Source organism: Calidris pugnax, unplaced genomic scaffold (genome assembly GCF_001431845.1).
Source record: "Calidris pugnax isolate Ruff unplaced genomic scaffold, ASM143184v1 scaffold326, whole genome shotgun sequence".
Lineage (NCBI taxonomy): Eukaryota > Metazoa > Chordata > Aves > Charadriiformes > Scolopacidae > Calidris > Calidris pugnax.
Window position 1 is genome coordinate 1460212 of NW_015091265.1, and position 10853 is coordinate 1471064.

The following is a 10853-nucleotide window of genomic DNA, read 5'->3' on the forward strand; positions in this document are numbered from 1 at the left end:
GAGACCAGAGTGTTTTAATACTTGTGCGTGGTTTATGTTTACATACTCCTTCTTTTCCATAAATACAGACTTTTCCTCCAGTGCAGGATTTTTCTCCCTCTCCCAAGTCTGCACACCCTTGCTTGACCGAGCATGTTGCTAAACTGCTTCCATTACTATTGCTGTAAATCACAAGGACAGCTAAGATTATTTACTACTTTCAGACGAGGAATAGTATCCGGTTGGACATACTTCTATTGTCATTCTGTATGAGTATCATCTGGTAACATCATACACATTTGAGAATTGTAAATTTTGTAGACAAGAATGTTGTATTGGAAGCGTCATTCTTTATGGTTACATTGAATGGAAAAGTGTTCTTTTCTCTCCAAAACAAGCACATTTCATTTTGAAATAGGGAGTACTAATGCCTTCTGTGAGATAAAAAGTGTCAATAATGGTCTTATTTCTAAGCAGAAAGCTTTCCAAGAGAATAAAACAACAGTGTGTGGGAATAGAATTTTTTGGACGTAAAGTTGATTTAGGCTTCCTGAGGGAGTTTGTTCCAGGTGGGAGTGCAATAGAGAAATAACAGCTTGGAAGGTGGAAATTGCCAAGATTTGTAGCAGCAGCATAGCAGAGTATCACTGTACCTGACAATTATATTTATAATTTGTGATAAAGCGATAAAATATCTTCTTAAAGGTATCCTACTTTGAGTTACTATTGTTTAAATGAATAAGGTCTGGACTACAGTTTAAATCAGCTAATACTTGGCTGGAAGGCCACTAAGTAGATCCTGCTCCTTCAGCAAATATAACTCTATCTCTAAACACACCATAGTGAATGTTCTTCACATTACTTAGTGCTAATTAATGGTCTACCAATAGCCTTGGCTCTCCTAGAATTGGGGATGGATAAGGTGTTCCTCTCCTGTCCTGAGCTGTTAGCTATTTTTCTTGTGTGCGTGCTTAATACTGAATTTTACTCCTTGTAAAACTAGTGGGTGCTCTGACATGGTGGAATAATACAACTTCTATGCCTTTCTCTAAAAAGCTCAATTAGCAGATGGCTGAATTACTCCATATACTTGCAGGCAGTATGGAGATGAAGGGGATGCTGTGGCTTGAAGTACAGTTGCCCTCCAGGTTGCCTGGTTCCTGCCCCGGGGTGAGGTGAGCAGGTGTTGACAGAAAATTAAAGCAGAATAAGGGATGTTGTCTGGTGGCTAAAGAAGTACCCTAGTGCTGGCTTGCACCAGGAGGCACAGAAGTGTGCTCTCTGTCCTTGTCACCTTCTCTGCTTAGGGTACTCCCCCATCCTGGTGGGCAGATAATGGGGGAAATGGATGACCTAGAATTTGCAACCAGGGAATTTCGGGAACTTCGCTTCCTTTTTGGCACCAATCTGTCTCCCTTGTACCATCAGAATGATGGACAGAAAACGCATCAAGTGTAGAGAAACTGATGAGGAATGTGCAACAAAAGAGCATGCAAGGTTTTGAGCTTAGCTGTACAAATTCAGTGCTGGAGGAGAACTCAGGCAATCAGCGCAGACAACCTCCTAAAATAAAGTAAGATCACACGTAACTTGATGAAGGCTTTTTTTGCTGACTCCTAAAAGTTTTCTGTGAAGATGCCTCAGTAATTCTAATGGGGCTATGGAATTGCTTAACAGCCTATCCATCTGTTGAAAACTCAACCACTTTGCTTTGATGAGGTCTCTAATTGTCCCTATGCCAGTTTCCCCATCAACAGAATGGTATGCTAAACCAGGAGTATTTTTAGACTGAATAATTCTATCTTCAAAGTGCTTGAGATTGCATGTTAAAATTATTTATTTTTTTTTTAAATCCAGTATTCTTTTAAATATCATATTAGCAGGAATGGCAATAGAAATTGTTCAGCCACTTCCAAGGATCAAATGTTTTAATGCAGCTTCTCGAAACGGATTTGGAGGGATAAAAGGAAAGTCCAAACATGACTGCTGCTAAGCTTTGCAGCTTGCTACTGTATATCTTTGCCAGCTTAGTACTGTCTAAGCATATTCCACTTAACCTTGTCCAATTCCTGGACCTCAGGTGGCCCCACCAGCACTGGCAGACCAAGCGATGTGCTGATACCTGTCTCAGGCACGTGGTGTTGACACAGGAATTTTCTCAGTGGTCTTGTGCTTCTTTCAGTGTTAGGGGTGAAACTGTTCCAAGAGTGAATTCGGGTTAAATAGGGATGGTGCCTTTCTGCCTTCACTGAGGAGGTTGGAAGATGTATAATGAATGTCCTATGGGCTAAAAGAAGATAAAGAGTTGATCCTTACCATAGCTATAGGAAAAACATGGAATTGAATTTTCTCTTTCCGTGCTGGTTAGCGTTAGGTTACCTAATCTCATGTTTCGTCACCTGCTCATTAGTGTTGCTTTTCAACATTGATTTTTTTCCAAAAGTGTTGGTTGACTTTAGGTACAGCTATAAACAATGGGACTTGTGCTTTAAACACATGAAATGTTATGCAGTGCTGAAAGCATTGGGAAATATTGTCTCCCAGGTCACGCAAAGTGATATAAGATCTCTCTATGAGTAATCTAGAGTTTACTGCCCTGGCTATGGCAGGGTTAGGTGAAAGTTGTATGTCTAAATGTAAGAAAGCCGTTGGGAAGGCTTGGGACCTGTGGTTTGGGATATAACATCCCCTGAGTGCTGAAGTCAGCCCAGCGAGACTCTCCCATGGTTTGGAGAACGAGGTAGTGAGCTCTGGTTGGAGAAGCCTATCTGTGCTGTTGGCTTTTACTCAGAAATGCTGTTGGCATGCTAGCTGACTGCTTTGGGTGTTTACTCAGAAAGAAGATACAGGTTCTCCATCTGCCTTAGTCTGGGGCTGTTCACCTCCTCTGTGGAGACTTTTGGCCATGCAGAGCCTGTGTGGAGGCACTTTGCAGACCTACCCTGAAACTGGGTAAGTCCAAAATAAGTGATGAAATCCTTCAGATGACTGAAGCAGCACGAAAAGGTAATCTCGTTCATGCCACTTGTTAGAATCATAGAATCGTCTAGGTTGGAAGGGACATTAAAGATCATCTAGTCCAACCATCAATCTATCTCTGACAAAAAAAATAAATAAGAAATAAGCAATTAAAAAAATCACTAAACCATATTCTTGAGGACCATATCAACCCGTCTTTTGAACACCTCCAGGGATGGTGCCTCAATCACTTCCCTGGGCAGCCCATTCCAATGCTGGATAACCCTTTCCGTGAATAAATGTTTCCTAATATCCAATCTAAACCTCCCCTGGCACAACTTGAGGCCATTTCCCTTGTCCTATCTCCTGTGACTTGGGAGATGAGACTGACCCCCGCTTCTCTACACCCCCCTTCAGGTAGTTATAGAGTGCAATAAGGTCTCCCCTCAGCCTCCTCTTCTTCAGACTAAACACCCCCAGCTCCCTCAGCCTCTCCTCATCAGACTTACTCTCCAGACCCCTCACCAGCTTTGTTGCTCTTCTCTGGACCCACTCCAGCACCTCAACATCTTTTTTGTGGGAAGGGGCCCAAAACTGGACACAGCACTCGAGGTAAGGCCTCACCAGTGCCCAGTACAGGGGGACGATCACCTCTCAGGCCCTACTCACCATGCTGTTCCTGATACAGGCCAGGATGCTGTTGGCCTTCTTGGCCACCTGGGCACATTGCTGGCTCATGTTCAGCCGACTGTCGACCAACACCCCCAGGTCCTTTTCTGCCAGGCAGCTCTGGCTCTGTTTCTGCTTCCTCTCACGTCTTCTCCTTGTGTTGAACCTCATTGGGTATTTGGGGTTTTTTTCTACCCCTGCCCCTTCCCTTTGATCTGTGAACACTTCATGTTTTGCACTGTTCATTTGGAATCTACGGGGTGGTTTTTAAATGAGTTTGTCAGTCCCTAATTGAGCACAGACTACCTTTTTGGGCCAAAATGTTGTGGGGCAAAATGCTGAAGTTAAGGAGGAGCATAACCAAACAGATGGCCAAGTCAATGTTTGCAAGACACAGACCACAATAGACATAGACCGCTGGTATGGTCACACGTTGCTTATGATGGCACTTAAAGATGTCTTAACGGGCTGTTTGGTTTCCTACTTCTCCATCTGCGTTCTGAATGCTGAGACTAATAAAGGGCAGGTGGTGGTTTTGGCCTTGTTAGGACACAATGTGCTGCCCCAGCAAGGAGTTGAAGAATAGTGAGTTATTTGGTGATGTAAGCAAAGAGGAGCAAGCACCCACTCCTGTGCTCAGGTCATGGCACTGCAGCACTTGTCTGAGTGTTATATTGTGCTTTATTATGACAAGGAATGATGAGGTCTGTGTATTTCAGAGCCCCTGACCAAGGCATACTAAATAAATATAAATAAATATAAAAAGCTTGTAATGGGGAGCATTTTTGTGGTGTGTGACCTCTTTTTCCTTTACAACATATTTTCCAAATGTGAGATGATTGGTCTGAATGAGTTTAGGGAATAGCCTATACTGTTATGATTCTTATGAGCACACATTGAATCATTCCATCAGGTTTGCAAGCCAGCAAGATCATCACCTTAAATGTACAAAAGGGAAAAATGGGGAAAAGCCTGAAGTGTCTTGCTCTCCATGGTTGCCACATGTTGTGCTGGGAAGAGGCTGCACGAGTGTGGCAGTTTTGAAATCTAACAGGTAAAAACAGGAGTGGAAAATAGATAATAAATGGGAAGAATGAAGGGAGCGTAACCAGCTGGGTTTTCCTTCCCTTTATAATTAGGTTTGGTATTTCTGCTTTCCAAGGGGAGGCACTCTTCCTTGGCAGAGCTGGACTGAGCAGCTCAGGTCTGGCTGGGTAAACCTCCCTGTATTTAGGCTCTCCCAAGGTTTTGGGGGCTTGAGTGGGGCAAGATCTGAGTTGGGGGCAAGATCTGAGTTGTTCTTCTTTGGGGGAGTTGGGGAGAAATTTAGACACGAGACTGAAGCTTCCAGTGCCAAAGGACGCAGAAGAAGACATCAGCAACTGCCTTAAGTTTTGTACAGAGATTCTTGCACTGTAATCACCCTCATGCTGCATACCCTGGTTAACAAAGCTATTATGCCTAATGTGTGCTTACTATGGTGTAGCTACATAATACCTTTTATCAACCAAATGTAAAGTGTTGGGCCTCATGGCCATTTTCTTTGTCTTCTGTAAACAAACTGTGACCAGTTGCTGTCAAGTTATGATGAGCTGGTTAACTGGCTTTCAATAGATGCAATTTCAAATGTAGTTATTTATGGATACTTAGGATGGATATTTAGGATTTGGAATGAAGAATAGGATGCTGTGTTATAGACCAAAGTTATCCACCTCACATGTGAAGAACTGCACACAAGAGAATAGAGTTGTTTAGGGGAAGTTTGCTTTCAAACCCAGTGTTACTGGGTTTGTCAGTGGACAAAGTAAGGAGGAAGAGGCTTCCATGCATCAGTGGGGAAGGAAAGGGTTTAAATGGCTGTAAAAGCAAGAACGAAAATCTTGGGCAAGAGGGATATGAAAAAGATGGTGGTGTGGTCAAACCAAAAGATCAGGATACGACCTGAAGCAGCTGGATTTCAAAGGATTTGTTCCTCCTTGTGAGGAGAAGAGGAGGAGACAATTCATATTACTTCCAGAAGTCACGTGAAGCCAGAGACAGAAATCTTTTCTATGCCTCCGGTCTCTTAAGGAGGGGTATCATTAAACTACCAGATCGATGTCAAAACTTGTTCCTTGGCAGGCAGATGCACGTTCTGTGCAGGGACACAGTATGGGGAAGAATACCCCGACTATTGCATTCTCATAAACTCCTCTTGAACAAGGAACTAGGGTCTCAAGCCCTCTAGCCCCAGGCACATCCCTAGAGATGATGATAATATTAAGTGCCATCTTCAGTATCAGGATTTTATGTCTGTAGTAAATAACAAACAATTGAAATGTCAAAAATGGTTTATCATTAGGAAGAGATTTTTTTTTTCCCCCTCTCCCGGTTTTACCAGTCTGTGAGAATCAACCATGAAAGTCTGGAGTTAAGATTTGTTCCAAAGAAACAAGGATCAGTGCATTCCCTTGGCTTCCTTTATTAGCTGAAAAGGGTGGGGGAAGGAAAATAAGCTGTAGCTTAATAGGAAATCAAAACTGGTTTGTCAATGTGTGTCTGGTCTGGCTTATTCATGACTGTGATACACATGTAAAATATGCTGGTGGTGCTACATAATCAAAAAAGCAGCTTGCCAATGCTGTTAAATTACTATTTATTTCCTTTTAATTCCACTGGGTGTGACATTTATGTCCAAATACATCTATCATTTTGTTGGACTTTTCGTTAGCCCTACTACAGCCCTGAAAGGTTATTTAAGTTTTTGCATGTGGGAATGACCAGCTGTGAAGACTTTAGAATTGAAAAGGGTACTTTTATATTTTGACCTGACTTGACTTCGCTTTAAAACAACAAGCCTTTTGTGTTTTAAAACAAGTCTATTTTTTTTTTTTTCAGAATAAATGAAACCATATATATTTTTACCCTTTTAAAACCTCCTTGTCTTCCTTTAAGGCAAAATATGGTATTTTAATCACTGCGTTCGCCGAAAGTAAATGGTGTTACGAGTGATGTTATAGGCTCCTTGGACTAGTTTATGTATGATGTAAAGAGATGATGCAGAGGACATCGAGGAGCCTGGTGAGGTGTGCTTGGATTGTATGCGCCTACGTCGTGTTGAAAAAGACATCAGCGGCATGCCACGGAGTTTAATTAGGCCTACACAAATTGGTGAATTGGTCTACCACTGAGCTGGTCCACACAAGTATGGGAATTTATTGAAAGGAACTGCGCAGCTGGATACGTTTATGGTTGTGCTGGAGATAGACACTGACTGCTGCCCACTCACTTAGCCGAGCTGGAGGGAAAACCTCTTTTCTGGCGGCACAGCTTCCAGAGAGCCCTTTCAAGTAACGGAAATGATGTGATGCGATGAGGCGCTCTCGTAGAAAAGTTTTGCGTTTGACAGAGGAGCCCATTAAGTAATTATCTTCCCTACTGACATACCGGGGAGCTGGCAGGAGAAGCTGTGTCACTGGAAATGTTTATACCCAGATCCTTGAGAAAACGTTGGCGCTCCACTCCCACGCCAGTGGGAACTCCGCGAGCTCGTAACACGCTCCTTTCGGAAGGCCTTTCTGATTTAGATTAACGACGCCTTCCACAATCTTCCTCCAGCTACTGGTTCTTGTGTGGTGGGAAGCAATGGGTGAGCTGTGGTGCCAAAGGTTATTTTGCTGCCGAAGCCTCTGACGCCTGAGTGAAGACTCAGCCTGGCTGATGTTTCACCAGAGGAGCTTGGGCTCCCGCTGCCAAACAGCAAAACAGAAGGGAGCACTCTGAGTTACCAGGTTGCTTTACTGAGGACTACCTGTCATCTATCAGCCCACGAGGAGGTCATGAAACTCCAGGCAGAAGCTGTCTGGAGATACGTTAGATCTTGTCAGACATTGATTGACTGCGTAAAATAGACGTGCCTTTGGGCACACAAGCCCTTCAGGTTTGAAACACGAGTTGACAAACTAAAAACCGAGGATACGTTAGTTCTTTGTGTGAGATTTTGTCATTTTGGAGCTGAAGAAGGTCTTCCCTGTCCAAAAGCATGTATTTTTTTCCAACTGTCAGCAGCTCTCATGGAATGACTGTTTTTCTCCACACATTTTGCCTTCCTTATGACCTTAGGGCATCATGAAAAAAGGTATTATTTATAAAATAAATGAACTGTAGTCAAGCAAACAATTCAGGCCACATGTTCAAAACCTTTTTTTCAATGTGTAGCTGTATCTTCCGTACCCATCATGCTGATTACATTGCATTACGTGAGCTAAGGGAAAACTACTTTTCTAGCTAACCAAGAGCCATCAAATACATGTGGAATCTATACGGGCCTCGTAATGCACACTGAAAGCACTCATCAGCTGTGCCTGGAATGACTAACAATGTTCAACCAGAACAAAAGAAAAGGCAGGAAAAAAAAGCAGGCTGGAAAACCGTCCTTCATTGGGAATGTTTTGACTAGATAATGTAAAGTTGCCATGTGAGTATGAGAAGCAGGTTTAGATCACATTTTCCTGGCTTCTGGTGTTTTTTTACCAAGGTTAGCATTTTAATCTATTAAGAAGATGTTGGTTTTCTTTTCTGTTGGTTTTCTTTTAGTTTTCTTTTCTCCAGAGAGTGTTTCTGGCATGAAAGGGAGAAGGGAGAAGGAATCACTAGATCCTGGTGAGCCTTTCTAAGCGCTAGGCGCCAGGCTCTCCCACTGATGTCAACGGGGTAGGACTGGAGACATTGTGCCACATCACCCTTACTGAGACACTGAGAAGGATGAAAAGGGTGGCTTCGACTGAAAGTAGTGATCTGAGATCCAGAAATGATTTGGGGGGGGGTCAGTGGTGGGAAAACACCAGTCATACTGCTGGAAGTGACAGCAATCCTCCGCTGTATTCCTAACTGTCCACTGCAGAATGGTACATTTAAGCTTCTAGGGGCTGCAGGGAATGACTGCAGGTCGCTTTATCTGTGAATAATGTGTTGTCTTCTCAGGCAACATGAATTGTTTCAGCTGGTGAACGAAATGAAAAGAATAAAAGCCTCAAAGCACTAACAGAGTAATTATTTCCTCTACCCCACTGCAACTTCACCCCTCGGTGACAGTGTATTTCCACTGCTCGCTGGCTGCGGTTAACGAGGTAGAAAGGGCATTCGTAGAACAGTAACACTGTTCCAAGAATATGAAATCCTTGGACTCCACTTTTTGTTTCCTCCTCCACTAGCTCTGTCTGCCCGTGTGCTTATCAGTCTCTCCAGAACATCAGACCTCTATGGCCATCCCACCTCTTACTCATGCTTTACTCATTTCCCAACATGGCCATTACTGCTTTTCAATCTAGTCTTCCTAAATCCCTGCTTTGAATTTGAGGTCATTTAGAGTGCAGACGTGGATGAAAGTTAATACACCACTAATCCATAGCAAGTACATGCAAGGGTACAAACAAAGAGCAACACATCCTGTTTCAGGTTTTACTGCATTCATTTATTATTAGTTACATCGTTAAGCAGCAGATTTGGATTTGCATACACCGAATAGATTGCCATGTTTTGTCCCGGGGTTGCTAATTTGTGCCAGTTTAGCAAATTTTGGTTTGGTATACCTTTAGTGGAGCTGTAGCAATACAGCTATTCAGTGGGTGCCCGAGAAGGGAGGGCTGGCAGCTGGACTCCTGCTCTTGCCTGTGACTATCAGCCCACAGGACAGCTTGGGGACATCTCTACGACCTGGAACCACACACATGAAGTGCTGTGGGAGAGAGCAACATCCACCAAGCACAAGATGTAGGGTCCATACCTGTTCCTTCTGCCCACGCAGCTCTTAGGAGGGAGAACACTTGCTATTTCCCAAGTTGCACAATCTTGATCCAAGGTACGCTGTTTTTTTACTGGAAAATGTTTTTCTGTAATCCTGCATTCTCGTTGTTGTCTCATTAGTGGGGAGGAACAGATGTGACCCCTCCTGTGACCTGCACTTCAAACCACAGCCTGCGTCACCCTCACCTTTCAAGCAGTGTGTGCAACAAGCACAGACGGGGAAGCTGCCAGATGCTGCAGCCGCCATCCATGGTGTTGTTTAGCTAAAAAAGATGATGTCCCAACATGGAATTACTTTTCTACAGTAGTGGACACAACTATAGCATATTTAATCACTGTTCCATTCACCCCCTTCCAGCATGTCTACTTAGGCTAAGGTGTTCAGACTTGCTGTGGCTGTAGGCTCCAATGTTTCAGCCAGAAATTCCCACTCCTGTTTCCTCAGCCACCTGCTGAGGATAGCCCTTATCTAGCCCTTATAGATCGATCTATCTATCTATCTATCTATCTATCTATCTATCTATCTATCTTTTATTTTTCTTTTTTATATATATATATATTATTTTTAGAGAACCCATTTAGAAAGGTCTGCAGTGACAGGACGAGGGGAAATGGCTTCCAGCTGGAGGGGAACAGATTTAGACTGGAGATGAGGAGAGGGTTCTTCACTGTGAGGGTGGTGGAGCACTGGAACAGGTTGCCCAGGGAGGTGGTTGGGGCCCCATCCCTGGAGATATTCAAGGAGAGGCTCGACGAGGCCCTGGGCAACCTGGTCTAGTTGGGGGTGTCCCTGCTGACTGCGGGGAGGTCGGACTAGATGACCTTTGGAGGTCCCTTCCGGTCTGGGCAATTTATGATTCTATGATTTTGATAGCCCTTATCTATTCTGTAAAATTGTGTCAAATCTTACTCCTGTTATCTGCCATTTTAGGCTGCTTTGGCACCTAAATCATTCAGCAGTAAGCATTTCACTTCTCTACTCAGCCTTGGACTCAGAGCAAAGGCTGAGTGCAAGAAAAGACTATTTTCTCCTGACACATCTTCTGGAACTTATTTATTGCTCTTTGAAAACGACAGAGTTGAGGCTCAGAGTTTAAGGATGACTTGTGGTAAAGCTTTACCAAGTGTGTGTGCCCAAAGCTATACTCTCCTCTTCCTTGTCACAGCGTTTATACCTTGGTCATATGTCAAGGTATTCTTGGTTTCTCATGTCTCTTTTCCTTAAAAAAAAAAAGCAAAGAAAGCAAAATGGCTTTAAGATTCTAATATGGGAAAACAGTATTTCCTTCATATCTTAGGAAAAGACATGAGGTATCAACCTCTTCAGAGCCAAAACTTTGAAAAACTTTGAAAGAACTCCTCCTGATGTGGCAAACACCTGCCTAAAGCAGTCATTTCAAAACAACTGAAGTTTGTCACAGTTTAAAGACCCTGTTTTCAGATAATTCTACTAGAGGCAAGTG